At 40.3% G+C, this 13,668-nt stretch overlaps 1 long non-coding RNA gene across 2 annotated transcripts in view; it reads left to right on the top strand.

The window, feature by feature from the left end:
* Positions 1 to 13,668, top strand: part of LOC130592955 (uncharacterized) — a 63,376-nt gene that overhangs the window by 6,767 nt on the left and 42,941 nt on the right. For both annotated transcript variants that reach the window (XR_008970717.1, XR_008970716.1), the window contains exon 2: positions 12,092 to 12,233. This is a non-coding gene — a long non-coding RNA (uncharacterized LOC130592955). The remainder of the gene's footprint in view (positions 1 to 12,091; positions 12,234 to 13,668) is intronic.

Raw genomic sequence — 13,668 nt, 5'->3', positions numbered from 1 at the left:
AGATGAGGTGCTGTGGCAAGTATGTGGGATGGGGATTTGGCAACCCAGTTCCTAACCTGGCCTGAGCTGAGTGCTGCCCTTTTCACAGCCCTTTCCTTTCTGTTCCTCTACCTGCAAAAGGAGAGGATGGGGTCCCTTGTAAATGTTTCATGATCTTCAAGGGAAACATGGGATCTGTCCTTGTGGTAACTAGGTGTACCCATACCCACCATCTAAAATAGTTACAAGGAGAGTTCTTTATGGGGGCAGACACTTGAAACAACAGTGGCCCGCACTGCAAACACAGGAACATGCAGGATGAGAATATGAAGCTATGCAGTCTTAAGAGGATTACATGTCTGTGAAGTAATCTACTGTTGGCTCTGAAGAAGACAAAACTGCTTTGTCAGTTGTGTACATTACGTTGTGTGACAGGGAGCTACTGTGTGACTGTACAGCTTCCCTTCTATCCTTGTGACTGCAATGAGTCCTGACACCATAGAAATACCATACTGCCAGGGTACCAGGTTCACCTTCTAAAGTAAACAACACTGGGATTACACAAAAGCAACTGTACAGGGACAAAGGGTGCCTGGGTAGGAAGGATGCAGAAAGGCACAAAAGGGGTCACAGGGGACAAATTCTAATGACAAGTATGAGAGGATATTAGAAACAGTGGAAGGCTGAAGGAACGTCTGCTGTTTACTGAGGAGAAGAAAAGCAGGTGACAGCAAGATTTACATATTCAGTGGGTTTCAGTCACAAACAAGGTGATGGTGACCAGAAACTTAGCATGCACTGGAGCAGTCTTGAAAGCACTTATAGTAATCTTTGACAGTTGCTAGGAGAAAAATCCCAGTGGATAAACACAGCACCTGTCATTAAAAAGGAGAAAAAGGAGAAAATAGGGACTTTCAATGGCTAGTTCTAGTTAGGCTAGAACTAAGATACATTTTAAAACAAACGCAGTTGGCTCCTAAACATGTAGAGTATAGTCAGGCCACGAAGACTTTTGAAGAACAAATCTTGTTAAACTGATCTAATATCTTCTTTAGGACAAACAGCCTAGGACATCTTCTTTAGGACAAAACATGGGCACCTACCACTACCACTACTGCTGCTGGTGACATGATGTCTCTGGGAGGCTTGCAGGAGGTGCCAGAGGAGGTAGGACCTCAAAGTTTCTTTCAACCTCATGTACCTATGATTTTTATCTAACAGCTTAATTCCCAAGAGGCAATATAATCCTTAATAATCTAATTCTGCAATTCAGTATTAAATCTTCTGTTACAGAAACTTTGTACCCACAAAACACTTCGTGCCTGCAGAAGTCTGCCCCTTTCTGCAGATGCTGAATTTACTGGGCAAGTGTTACAGTGAATCCTGCATAGAGGTGAATCCCTCCCTGAATGCTGACCATGTCTGGGTGAAGGTGGTCAGCTGAATCCCTACTGCTGTGTTCTTAGGACAAGGTGATTTGCTGCCTATATAGGTAAGGTAAATGCCTGGCAGCTGGGTATTGGCTACACAAAATTGCTAGGAGGATATAGTTCATAAACCAGGTACCTCACCAGACCTAGCTGGTATATAGTGAGGTATATATAGTATATATGAGTAAGGCTTTTTAAAAGCTTTTGATATAGTCCCACGGGATGTCATTACTAAAAATAAAATGAGGCCAGGCTAAAATCACTCTGCAGTCTGCTAGGTGCACAAGTGGTTGAAATACCATTCACTTGTCAGGAATAATTATCAATGATTCACTGTAAAACTAGGAGAATGTTATAAGTGAGGTCCCACAATGGTCTGTCAGGGGTCAGTTTTACTCAATGCTTTCATTAATGACTTGAATGAGAGTAATGAGTTGTACAGAGAGTAAAATTTGTGAATGACATCAAGATGGAAGGGTTTGTGAGCACTTTGGTGAGCAGGATTAGAATTTAAAATAATCTCGCTACACTGGTGAAATGGTCTGAAATCAATAAGATAAAATTCAGTAAAGAATGCAAAGGACTCCTTTTGGGGAAAGAAAAGTCAAATCAGAGGTGCAAAGCAGAGAATAGCTGGCTAGGCAGCAGTACTGGAGGCAAGGCTCTGGGTCCTACAGTCAATCATGAGCTGAGGATGAGTCACCAGTATAATACTGCTGAAAAAAGCAAAGACTTTACTGCCCCATAAGCTGAGCAAATGTGATTCTGGTGAATATAAGGATAATTACTCTGCACTACTCAGCACTAATTACTAGGGTTGTGTGCCCAGTTTGGAATACAAGAAATAAAGTGAAATGACTAGAGAAGAGGAAAAGGGGTGATGAAATTTATTTAAGCTAGAAAAAAAGGAAACTGAGTGATGACTTGGTAGCACTCTTCACCTATGTAAAAGACTTGGAGACAAAATCAAGTCGTCTTCATGCCTACAGAAAATAAGATGTAAATTGATTTGCAGCAAGAGATACAAGTTAGATCATAATTTATTCAGTATATCTCAGCATTTAGGAAGTTTCTTAAAGAATTCCCATCATCAGAGTTTTAGAAGAATAAGACAAACTGCTTTCAGGAATGTGCTACACAGAGCTGATTCTTTCTCAGAGGAGGTAGGACCTCAATGTTTTTTCAATCTCATGTATCCATGATTTTTATCTAACAGCTTGAATCACAAGAGATGATAACATAGTTCTTAATAATCTAATTCTGCAATTCAGTATTAAAGTGTGGTCAATACCAGTCAATTAATTCTGAATGCTTGCAAGATAGTGGTGTACAGAACCAAAAAGATTATATACCATAATATTTTCTTATGACACAGTTTCTTTTACCAAAGAGCTCAGTCCTAAAAATCTTCACAAATGTCTTTGTACAATTGTGTTGCCTTTAGTCAGAAAAAAAAAAACATGCTACTCAGGTCTGTATTAAATTGAAGGATTTGGCTTCTTTATGTATTACTGGTGTACACAGTGCAAAAACATTTATCAGCCTGGTGATACAGGTTGTTGGCTTTTTGTCACTACTATTTCTGGTCTGAGTCCATCTAAAACTAAATCTTGATCCAATATCATGTGAGAAAAGAAATACTATGAACATTCGCTTTCGCACTTGTGTAGTTTGGCTGTCTGCTGCCATGCAGGACAGCACCATGCCGACTAGGTACAAGAAGGGCAGGCTGGGTGGGCAACTCACCTCAGTCCGCACGGTTCTGCTGGGTAGAGGACTTGTGCAGGTTGCAGCAGCTGAGGATCTGGCCTGAAGCTTCTCTAGAGTCCCGTTTTGCAGATCTGATAATAGCATCATGAAAGGACACAATTTATTTTTGCTACGTACACTCTGTTCTAGAATTTTGCCTCCTTCTATTCCCAGAATCCTTGACTTTAGAGTAGAAGAAATGCTGTAAAATCAAACAAGCTGCAATGAGATACTGCTTATGCATTCACTGTTTGGTTACTCCTTTTTCTATTACCAGCTGTTTTGTTTTGGAGGTCAGGTAAGTATACCAAGAGACACAAGGAACATCTTCAGCACTGCTTTTGCCTCTTCAGAAGCTTTTCCTTCCCATCCTTCATCCTGACCTTCTTGCTTACTGTAGTCTTGAAAGTCAAGTCTGGCTAAGTGCAGGTGGTAAGTGCTGCTGTAGATCTACTTATCCAGCCCCCTGACAAACCCTTATGTCCATTACAATCATATAGTATTTCAGAGAAAAGAAACTCTGAAAGAGAACAGCAGTAAGATGTCAGTCTCTACTATCAAGAACTGTTTGGCTTTGGAGAGCAGTTGCCTCAGTGACTGAACAAAGTGGATTTAGTTTTATGAAGAGATTGCTTTTGATGGAGACACAGAACAGTTCAGTGGGGGAAAGACTGGATAGTTATATCTGCTCCGAGAGGTAGTTAGAGTATTCCCCATCCAATGCCAGGTGTCTGGTGCAGGTAGGTAGTGAAAAGAAGGCTCTATTTTCTCTAACAAATTGCATTAAGATTACAACAGAATGGGGTGAATAGCACAAGGATGCATTCAGTGTCTCACAAAGTGAAGGTCAGCTGAAGTGCACAGCTTTTTATATTTCCTTTTTGTGAAAACAGACAGAAACAGAAAAACAGAGCTCCAAGGGCTAGGTGTCATTAATATCTAGCAGCAGAAGGAACAAGCACAGGGGTTAACACTTAATCACACAGAAGCTGTTTAATGTTATTACCCCAGTGTCTCCCCCGGCCTCTACAGCTTTGGCTGAAAGCAGCGATCCCAGCATCTCCTGCTTGATGCTGTGTGACACCAAGTGCACACGTACTTGGCTATAGAAAAGAACAGGTCTTTGAGTGCATTATACTGTTGACTTTAGTCATAACACTCATACAAGTAGAGACACTGTTATTTGGCTGTAGATGGAAGAAAAGTAATAGGATTTCTTCACCTCCCTGATTTATGGAGAAAACAGGAAAGCCCTGATTTCTTAAAACAAAATAGGTATTTCTCCAAAATAAAGAACTGCAGAACTTCACTCAGCCAAGCATTTCTCGAGCTACAAGAGGACAAGTTGGAAGAGACCATGAATCAAAGGAATTATTTCTTATATCTCTTCTGTAGCTGTATCTGTGTTTCCATCTGCAAGACTTTTTCCTGTTCAGCCATTCAGTTTGTGGAACAGAAACTTTTGCAAAGCTGACTAATTTGAAGAATGTTAGACTTGTGTTTAAAAAATACCTATAAAATCACATTTTTTTTTAATTGCCCAGCAACTAGTGCCACACTTAGTATGCAGTGCATTTATTTTGTTGAGCCCTGTATCAGTCCAGTGGCAAATTATAGTGAATATTGTCCTTTTTTTTCTTTCTTTCTTTTGGGAAGAATTTTCCCCAAAGTCAGATTTTGCTCAAATTATCATTCCAGCCATAAAGTCGTGTAACAGTCAACTGCCAGTCATAGACTGTTTTTCTGAGAATTAAACAGAAATGACAGAATACAAAATAAAAGTCAAATAGTAATGACACATTAAGGAATTAGCGACAACAAAATTAAAAAGGATGTTTCATAGCAGGGAACAGGATGGAAAGCAAATGCATAAAATGTTTCTTCCTTGATAGCAGCACTTTAACCTTTTCATATCTTCTGGCAGGCAAGAGACAGAAGATACAAGATTGATATGAGAAGAAGAGCCCCTGTGTACTCCTCCCGCACTCTCCTGATTGTATTTCTAAGAGGTCAATGTATCTACTTCCTGACCCTTCCTTTCTTTTCCTTTCAAATGGTGTTTTTCTCTAATGTGAAATCACACCTGGAATTTTGGACTTCCACCCAATGAGCCCCTCTCGAAATTGCACCTTGAAGCTCTTCATTTACTGCCAACTCTCAACTCTGCCTTCCTAGATTAGTCAATTTTCCAAGTCCTGTGTTCCAAGACCCCTCTATTCTTTCTTTGCTGTTTTTGTAGTGTTCATTAGTGCAAAAGCAGGGATAAACATACGCATGACTAGATTGCATCTAGAGCCAGCTTCTCTCTAGAATGCTAGTATCCATGTTGATGCAGTGCTGGGGCCAAGGAAATAAACTTTGCTAGAATGTAGCTGTGCCTTCCACAGCATTCAAGTGTTCATGCCAGCTGCCATGGGGCTTGTTGCCTCTGCTGGAGACCCATGCAAGGATGGGTATCCTTGTTCTAGAGCCAAGCTGGCTTCATTCATTTGCCCTGCTGTGAGAGCTAATACATTACTCTGGAAAAAGGAGGGGAGATGTTGCCTAGATAGCTGAACTGGACCTGCTATAATGAAGGTTAGAGTTGGAAGCAGCAATATTCAGTGTTATCAAAGACATAGGGGTTGGATTATTAAATTTTCTGAAGTTTCTTAACCCCACTGTACCTGGTTGATGAAGAGTTGGCAGCATAGGTGTAGATGTCAAAGGTTAGTATATAGATTGTTAAAGGTCTTACACTATGGCATCTGTGCTCCTGAGGTGATACCATTTGGGTGTTTGTGCAGCAGTGAGATCACCTACAGGAAAATCTTCTCTGGACTTCTCCTAGGACTTCTGCTGGCCATGTAATAGTGTTAAAAGCACGCCTCAAAGTACGATCAGCAAATAATGTCAACAAAACCCTTGGGAAATAGCAACAGTAGAAAGAAAAAACACATGTACATGAAAAATTGTCCCCTAACCCATGCATATTTCTGAGATAATAAAACATACATTTAATTATAGCCCTCAGGTGTTCACAGGACCTTAAATTAGTACTAGAATTATGCCATGTGTTTTTTACAGTGGAAAGAAATAAAGAGAGAATCCAATTTAGTGGAAAGGGAGGAAGTAACTGTGAGTAAACTGTGTGACCGCCTTTCAGCTGGATCTGGGTTCATTTTCCTAAAAAGTTTGGGACAGATTAAATAGGTGAGGCTGCGTTCTGTGGGGACTACTGCTTCTTGTGTGAGAAGACACCATTTAGCTGATGTTTAAACCTGTTCACTAAAACTTATAAAACAACCCCTGATACTTTCATATCTCACAGAGGCATAGCACTCGAGATACCAGACCTATGGTACACAGTTTTGCTTCTACTGGGAGAAAATTATCACCATCAGCAGTGGCCTTATGTTATTTACAAGGCCATGCTTAACTGTGAACTCTCATATTGTTCACGCATACATGACAGCCAGCATTAGGACCAGCAGCAGTGGGTCAGGGAGGACACACATCTTGTATTTCATAGTGACAGCATGGACAACCCACTGCTGGGCAGCCTCCCTGCTGCATCAGCTGAGCTACTCTCAAGAAGAGAGATTATACACAACAGGATAAGACATCACAGTGTATCAGTTTAATAGCAAAGCAGATGAATTTTAAAGAACTGGAGACTAATTTTCCTAAGTTGTGGTTCCAAGAGAAAGCATGCGAGGCTTTAGGCCCCTAGCCGTGGGGAATTGAAGTGCCGCAACTGGATGATGGAAGGCACTGAAGTTGTACAACTCACCTGACTGCTTCAGATTTGTTCTAGAAATTCTGAAGGGATTAACTTTGTGCAGACTGTATGCCAGATCACATATTTACTGTCCTCTCAGCCCTGGTACTGCGTGAGGAATAACACAGAGAAACAGTATAAAGCATTGTCAGTGTGAATCGTGTTTTAGGTCCGCCAGCTAACTGGGCAGAAATGTAATTCCCTCGCTGATCCCAATCAGCTTTCTTTTCCCAAGTGCTGTAGTAATAATAACTTGGAACCAGAGCCTTACAGACAGCTAACAGATTGAGTAACCTTAACAAATACGTACATCACAACCCACCAGGAATCACAACAGAATTTGGGTACAGTAGTTTCAATACTCTGACGTAGTAAAATAAGGCTGTGACTGTTTATGTCAGCTGATCCATCGATAAAAATAATATCAGTGATTTCAGCTTCATTTAGCCTTTTCACCACTACCACTTCTAGAACCCCAGGGATAACTGTATTTCAAGAAAACAAGTAGACTTTTCTAATGTTTGGCAAAGTGAGTTGTCTTTTGTAAAGCAATCACAGCCCTAAACATGGGGTGGTGTCTCATTCTTACAAAAAGCCTTTTAAGACTAACTGTCAGATTCAGCCCCACCTTGTTCAGTTATAAGAAAGCAAATGGCCTGCAAAGGAAACCTGCTTAAAAGTCTCCCAGCAGGCACTTTGGTTACTACCCAGTATGAATTACAAATTAAGTAATAGGAAAAGGGAAGAAATAACAGGCTGCAATAATGTTAGGCCTAAGCTAGTCCACTTCTTCTTAGAATCATACTAACACCAAGATAAAACTTTAGTGTGGATTACTTGAATGAGTTGAGCTACATGGGAACATTTGTGAAGTCACATCGCTCTGTGATCTCTTTATAAAGATATAACTATCAGAGTCTTCAGTAGGCTAATGCAAGTGAGGTACCATTTAAAGCATCAGAGCTCAAAGAAACTTGCAAAACTGATTGAAAGACCTACTTAATTACCTGCTTAAATATGAATGTTAATTATTGAACACAGGTAGATTGCAAAATGTACCTTTCCTCACCCACTCCAGTGTTATTATAATTGAATAAACACTGCTGACAAATCATGAATAACCACGAGCAACAGACTTGGCAGAAAAAGCTGATCTCACAGAAGACTCTGGGAATCTTACCCTTGTGCATGCACAGTTTGTCAGGGATTTGTCCAGTTTGTGCGTGAACACAATGCATCATTTTGGTCAGGCTTGCTTGCTCCCGAACACCTTCTTACCTAAATGAAGACAGTGTGCTGCTGTTGTATCTTTCAGAGGCCACAAGATTTACACACAATACTGAGCCACACTCTCTTTGCAGATGACTCTCTTCACCAAGACACCGCTATTCCTGTGCTGGAGGTTTCCACCTGACAGCAAATCGATTAATCCCACCAAATGTTGACTGTGTGACCCATTAACCCAGCAAAGATTTTAGCAACTGGGTGCCATTTTAATGAAGAACAAAACGAAATTATCAACCATGAGGTCTACTGAGATATAAGGAGAAATAGAGACCATTAATCACTTCATTCCCACAGAATATTTAGAAACTTCCCCAAAGTAATTTGGTGGCTCTTTTCTAGCCTGTCCCCTTTTTCTGTAGTATGATCTGTCTTTGCAAATCGGATTAGATTGCCATCCTGGATGAAAACCTCTGCCTCATGTCTTCCTAACATAATTTTTAGTACAGTATAGACCTTGGCTTTGTACAGTCCTGGCACACATTTTTAATGTGGATCTCTGTTTGCCTCTACAATATTAAACTAATTGGATGAAAATAATAAAGGCAATTAGATGGCCCTAAGCTTCATGGGAGACTGTCTGACAAGGGAAAATATTTAAATTAAATCCCACAGGTTAATTTCACTCTCAGAACCTCTTCACATGAGAGGATTTCCACTGAAATGGGATGCTTCTCTTTTAACTGTTTCGTATTATCTTCTCTGGAATATGTAGAGATAAAGAAGCACTGGGCTTTTATCTTTCAGTAAGTCCTTGTTTCATTGTGGTGGTGATTTCATTCAATGCACTTTCCCAGTGCTTTGAACTAGGATTTCATGCTCCTTGGGGATGATGGGAAACACAGCGCAGTTTGGGATTTGGAATTAGCAGCATATTTTGCTGTTGGTCACTATAAATCTGCATTTTCCATATCCTCTCACATAAGCGTAAAAAGCCTACGATATGTCTTTTGCCCCAGAAGTTCACTGCTGTCTGACTCTGAACTTGTGGCTCAGGACAAAGTAGTGATTGATGTGGATAGATACAAGACATACTTCTGGGTACCCAGTTCTTGAGCAGTCAGAAGACAACGACAGCATTTCCTAGTTTATCTGCAGCAGAGCTTACCAAATCAAAGATCTGGAAGGGACCTCTAAGTTTCTCTGAGCTACCCATCTGACCCCAGGTTCAACTGTCCTCTTTCAGTCTTGACTCAAGCCTTCTAGAGACCTGCACTGGGGAAATCTCCGTAAAAGCAGGCTAAGAAGTCAGAGTTAAGAAGTGTCACTCACCTCTGAAAAACTTCACATTGGGTATGGCTCTTCCCAGGTTCAGGGAATGCAAGAGCAGAAGCACTTCTGTGGAGTAGGTCAGGTCAAAGGGCTGGCTAGCTCAGTGCTGTGCATCTAAAATGTTGAAATAGGGCACATATGTTGAAAAAGGCCTTATAAGGAATTTCTTCTCTTAGGGAGACTGTAGTCAGACTATCTTGCTTAATAATATCAATAGGTCTATTTTGTATTAACTTTGTAATTCCTTTTAAAAATTGTTTAGGCTTTCAACCTGCACAATATCCTGTCCCATTCAGGTTCATCATTCAGTCCTGAATGGAAAAAACCCTCTTCATTTTCTTGATTTAAAATTAGAGCCCTGAAGCCCTTTGACTATTGAATTGTGAAAAGTAATGGAAGGTTGTTCCTGCTCACCTTTCACAAACCGTTTGGAAGCTGAAGATTCCCACAACATTTAGTCTGCCATCATATGGGAGCCACTCTATGCAATTATTGTTCTGACAGCTTTCTCCTTCCTTGCTGTGCTCTTTGTGAAACTGTGCGATCAGAAATCTCTGTGGTATTCAAGATGGGAATTCATGGTAGATTTTTACAGGGGTATGGTAATTTTTTATTGTTATTTTCCTCTACTCCTTTTCTAACAATGCTAAATATATGCAATTTGGTTTTTTTTTGATGACCAAATATTGCTCCAAGACCACTTTCCTGAGCGGTAATACCTAATTTATGTCCTAATACTATGTATGTATAGTTCATATTATTCCCATCTGTGTTACATGGTACGTATTCACACTGAGTTTCATCTGCTGTTTTGTCACCAATTAATAAAATACAAGAATCTCTTTTGCACATCTTCCCATTCAGCTTTACTCTGAATATCTGTGCCATCTGCAGACATTGCCACTTCACTCTCTACCCTCTTGCATCTGGTACAGCAGAAGCTGCAGCATGGATTTCCACAGTAGTATCTGGTAACCAACCTCTGCTGCAAAACCTGGCCATTTATTCCTGTCTTTTATTTCTCACCTTTTAATTACTGGGGGGGGGGCAGTTGTGTGGTGTGACAGTTTAGCAGTTATACATTCTCTTTTCTCAAAAGGTTTAGTTTATTTGAGAAGCTTCTTGAAACCTTGGCAATCAAAATATAGTAGACAAAAAAAAAAATCACTTATTTGTATGTTCACTCACTTTGTAAAAGACCCTAATATGCTGGTAACTCAAAAATTCCATTTCTAATAAGCATCTCAACCTTTCCCCAGTGTGCCATACTTTGGCTTTGTCTGCTAAATACATTTATTATCTTAGTTCCTACTAATTTACCTTGTAGAGGCTGAAGTGGAGGTTGATTGGAGAGGATTTTGCAGGAGAACTGGGAAACCAGGGGTGGCTGAATGACTTCAGACTCTCAAAGGGTATTTTCCTGGAAATAAGCCCATGGGAAACTCACAATATCTAGTAACTTCTTAATTACAAGGAGAATGACACTGAATGGACCACTGTGGCTGTGGGGCATGCTGCCATGAAGAGGTGTCTTCTCTGACTATGAGAAGGGTTGTCCAGCCATTGGAAGTTAGAGACAGCTCTGCAAAAATGCTGTTCCCTGTTTTAAGCACATACTGTTTGTGTTCCTACCAACCCACTGAATGTAGAAACAAAAGGAATATATTTGTTGTCTGATAGCAACAGCAATGTGAATCTGTTTGGGAAAGACTGTGATTGAATATACATAAACTATTATCCATTTTCCCTAATAAAAGAAAGGAAAATAAACCCAACCAAAACCCAACAAACCAACAGACCCAAACCAAAAAGTTTTCCAGTATGGTTACTAGTCTGAAGAGGAATGCTATTAGCTTTTTTCTTCTTATCCCTCTGCACTCATGGTTAAGGAAACCCTTAAGCCCTAAAGCTTTAAATAACCTACTATGTGAGAGGAGCTTTGCGTGATGGGGACTGGTAGGATCTGTGCCTGCAAAGTTTTATGATCTATCTCAGCTTTGAGATGCTAGAGGGAAGGGGAGGCAAAGAGATGACAACTTTGAGTGACTATTCTTTACAGTAGTAATAATGACCCATTGATGATGCCCATGTACTGCCACACTATCTCCATAGCCACCAGTTGCCTTCCCTGTTATGCCCAGACTGTGCTTTGTTATCTGGAGGCTGTCAGATTGAAACTCCCTTTCTTTCTCTAGCACTTTTATACATTCCTTTCTTTGCTCTTACTGCTTTTACTTCCACTCATCCTTCACTTTCTCTAGTCTGAGAAACTCTGTATGAGAGAGCTGGAGACTCCCATGAGATCCCTGAACTTTGTTTCACTTTTTAGTTTTCAGTTTATTTAAAACTATGATGGTTAAGCCTGATGCCTCTAAGGGATGTTACAGGTATTAGTTAATGTTGTTGGCTAAGCACCAATTTTCACAAGACAAAACGAAAAAAAATAATAGCTAAAGACTCAGTATATAGTAAGAGACTTCTCAGGGTCTGGTTTATTCATGTTGGTAGCCTTAGCGGTAACATAGCTGATATATGTTTGCGTAGTCCTCTAGGATGCACAGATTGTCTTTAAGTATATGCTTAATATGCAGAATAATAATACCTGCAACATTTGTAGGTGGAGGTAACAGTTCACTGGATTAAGAGGCTGAACGTTCTGGCCAATAGACAACAGCAATTGAAGATACTATTCTAAGAAGTTTGCAGTGCTTTAAGTCCCCATCCCACTGGCTCAGGTATCACCTGGAATCAACAGAAAAGTAAGAGTGTAGCAGCAGTGGTACACTAATTTACATCAGAGAGTTAGTATCACTTATTTGATGTAGGAAATGGGAGCTTGCAGTACTGATGACAAAAGGTTGAGGCATTCAGCGCTAGCATAAACTATCCTGGCTTTTCCTGACAGCTCCTGTTCTTCATTTCCAGAGAAGCATTTCCAAGACACAAGATTTGTATCCTGCTGCTACATGCTTTCTACACACAGTGCTTAAGGGATAATCCCCAATGCACTGTAGTATACGAAGCAATAAATGGCTGCTGAGATTAATAGACTGAGCAAAGCTGAAGCATTTAATCAATCTCCAAAAAGTACTCGTTGCCAGAATATTACAATCAAGAGAATTTATTCCTCATGTACAACAAACCTTAGCAGGGAACAGCAAAATTTCTGTTCACCAGTGAGGACTTGAACTGCTGAGCCATCCTCTTTCTGAACAAGACACCTCACTAAGAAGTGGAGATGTGGGGATTGACTCCAGTCATAACCAAGCAGGAAACATGTACAGGCTTAGACCTGACTGGATAAGTGTGCTATGGGTAATGTTTCCATCTTTTACATGGAAGAGATAACGTCTAATTTCTCTGTGCCATGATATCTTTATTTAAGACAGAAGAATAATAACAAGTATTAGAGCCTTTTCTTGGTGTAAGAAAGAGCAGAATACGAAGAGACTTTGGATCTTACTGATCCAGCCCAACTTAGGTACAATTTATAGCAGCTGCCAATTTAACTGCTGCAATTTAACAGCATTGCTTTAAAGATCTTAACTGTGCATCAGCAGGGACTACTAAAATGAGGTTACTCTGATAGACCTTGATGGATACCTTCTAGCATTTAGGTGGTAGAACACTAACAGGGGCAAAGAGCTCCTGTCTGACAGGGAGCTCTTGTACGAACACGACCTACATATGCCTCACCAGCACAAGGGTCAGCTGTCAGGCTTTCTGACTTCAAAAGTTCTCTGTAGGTTCCCAATTTCTCATAGAAACACATGTAGTGACCTGCCTCAGAGGACATCACATTCCTGTTCCTGCCCTGAGCCATCAAAACAATCTACAGAGTTCAGCAAGTCACTCTCAAAAGAAATTAATATTTCACACCAATGATTAATATAAAGGTGTGAACCCTGAGGGGGCAGGAAGAAGATGCAAATACCTTTCTCTACCCCTCCCCTCTTCACTCACATGCTTTCTTCTGTATCCTTACATTATACGTGTATTGGTACGTTCCAACATCTGATCAAATGGAGAGTTAGAATTTTTACTACAAAACTACTTACTTGTTATTGAACATGGTGTGAAAAACGTTGCTGCATGGATTGGATACTCTAGGAAATGCTGGTACCACACGGCATCTCACAGTGGATTCAACTCACTTTGTTTGCACCTCTTCCATAGATGCCATACATTTTCCTC

The sequence above is a fragment of the Pezoporus wallicus genome, unplaced genomic scaffold, assembly GCF_028554395.1.
Source record: "Pezoporus wallicus isolate ANWC-B61680 ecotype Strahan unplaced genomic scaffold, APGP_CSIRO_Pwel_v1 contig_227, whole genome shotgun sequence".
Taxonomy (NCBI): Eukaryota; Metazoa; Chordata; class Aves; order Psittaciformes; family Psittacidae; genus Pezoporus; species Pezoporus wallicus.
Note: the sequence above shows the minus strand (reverse complement) of the source record. Positions and strands in the feature narration are given on the sequence as shown.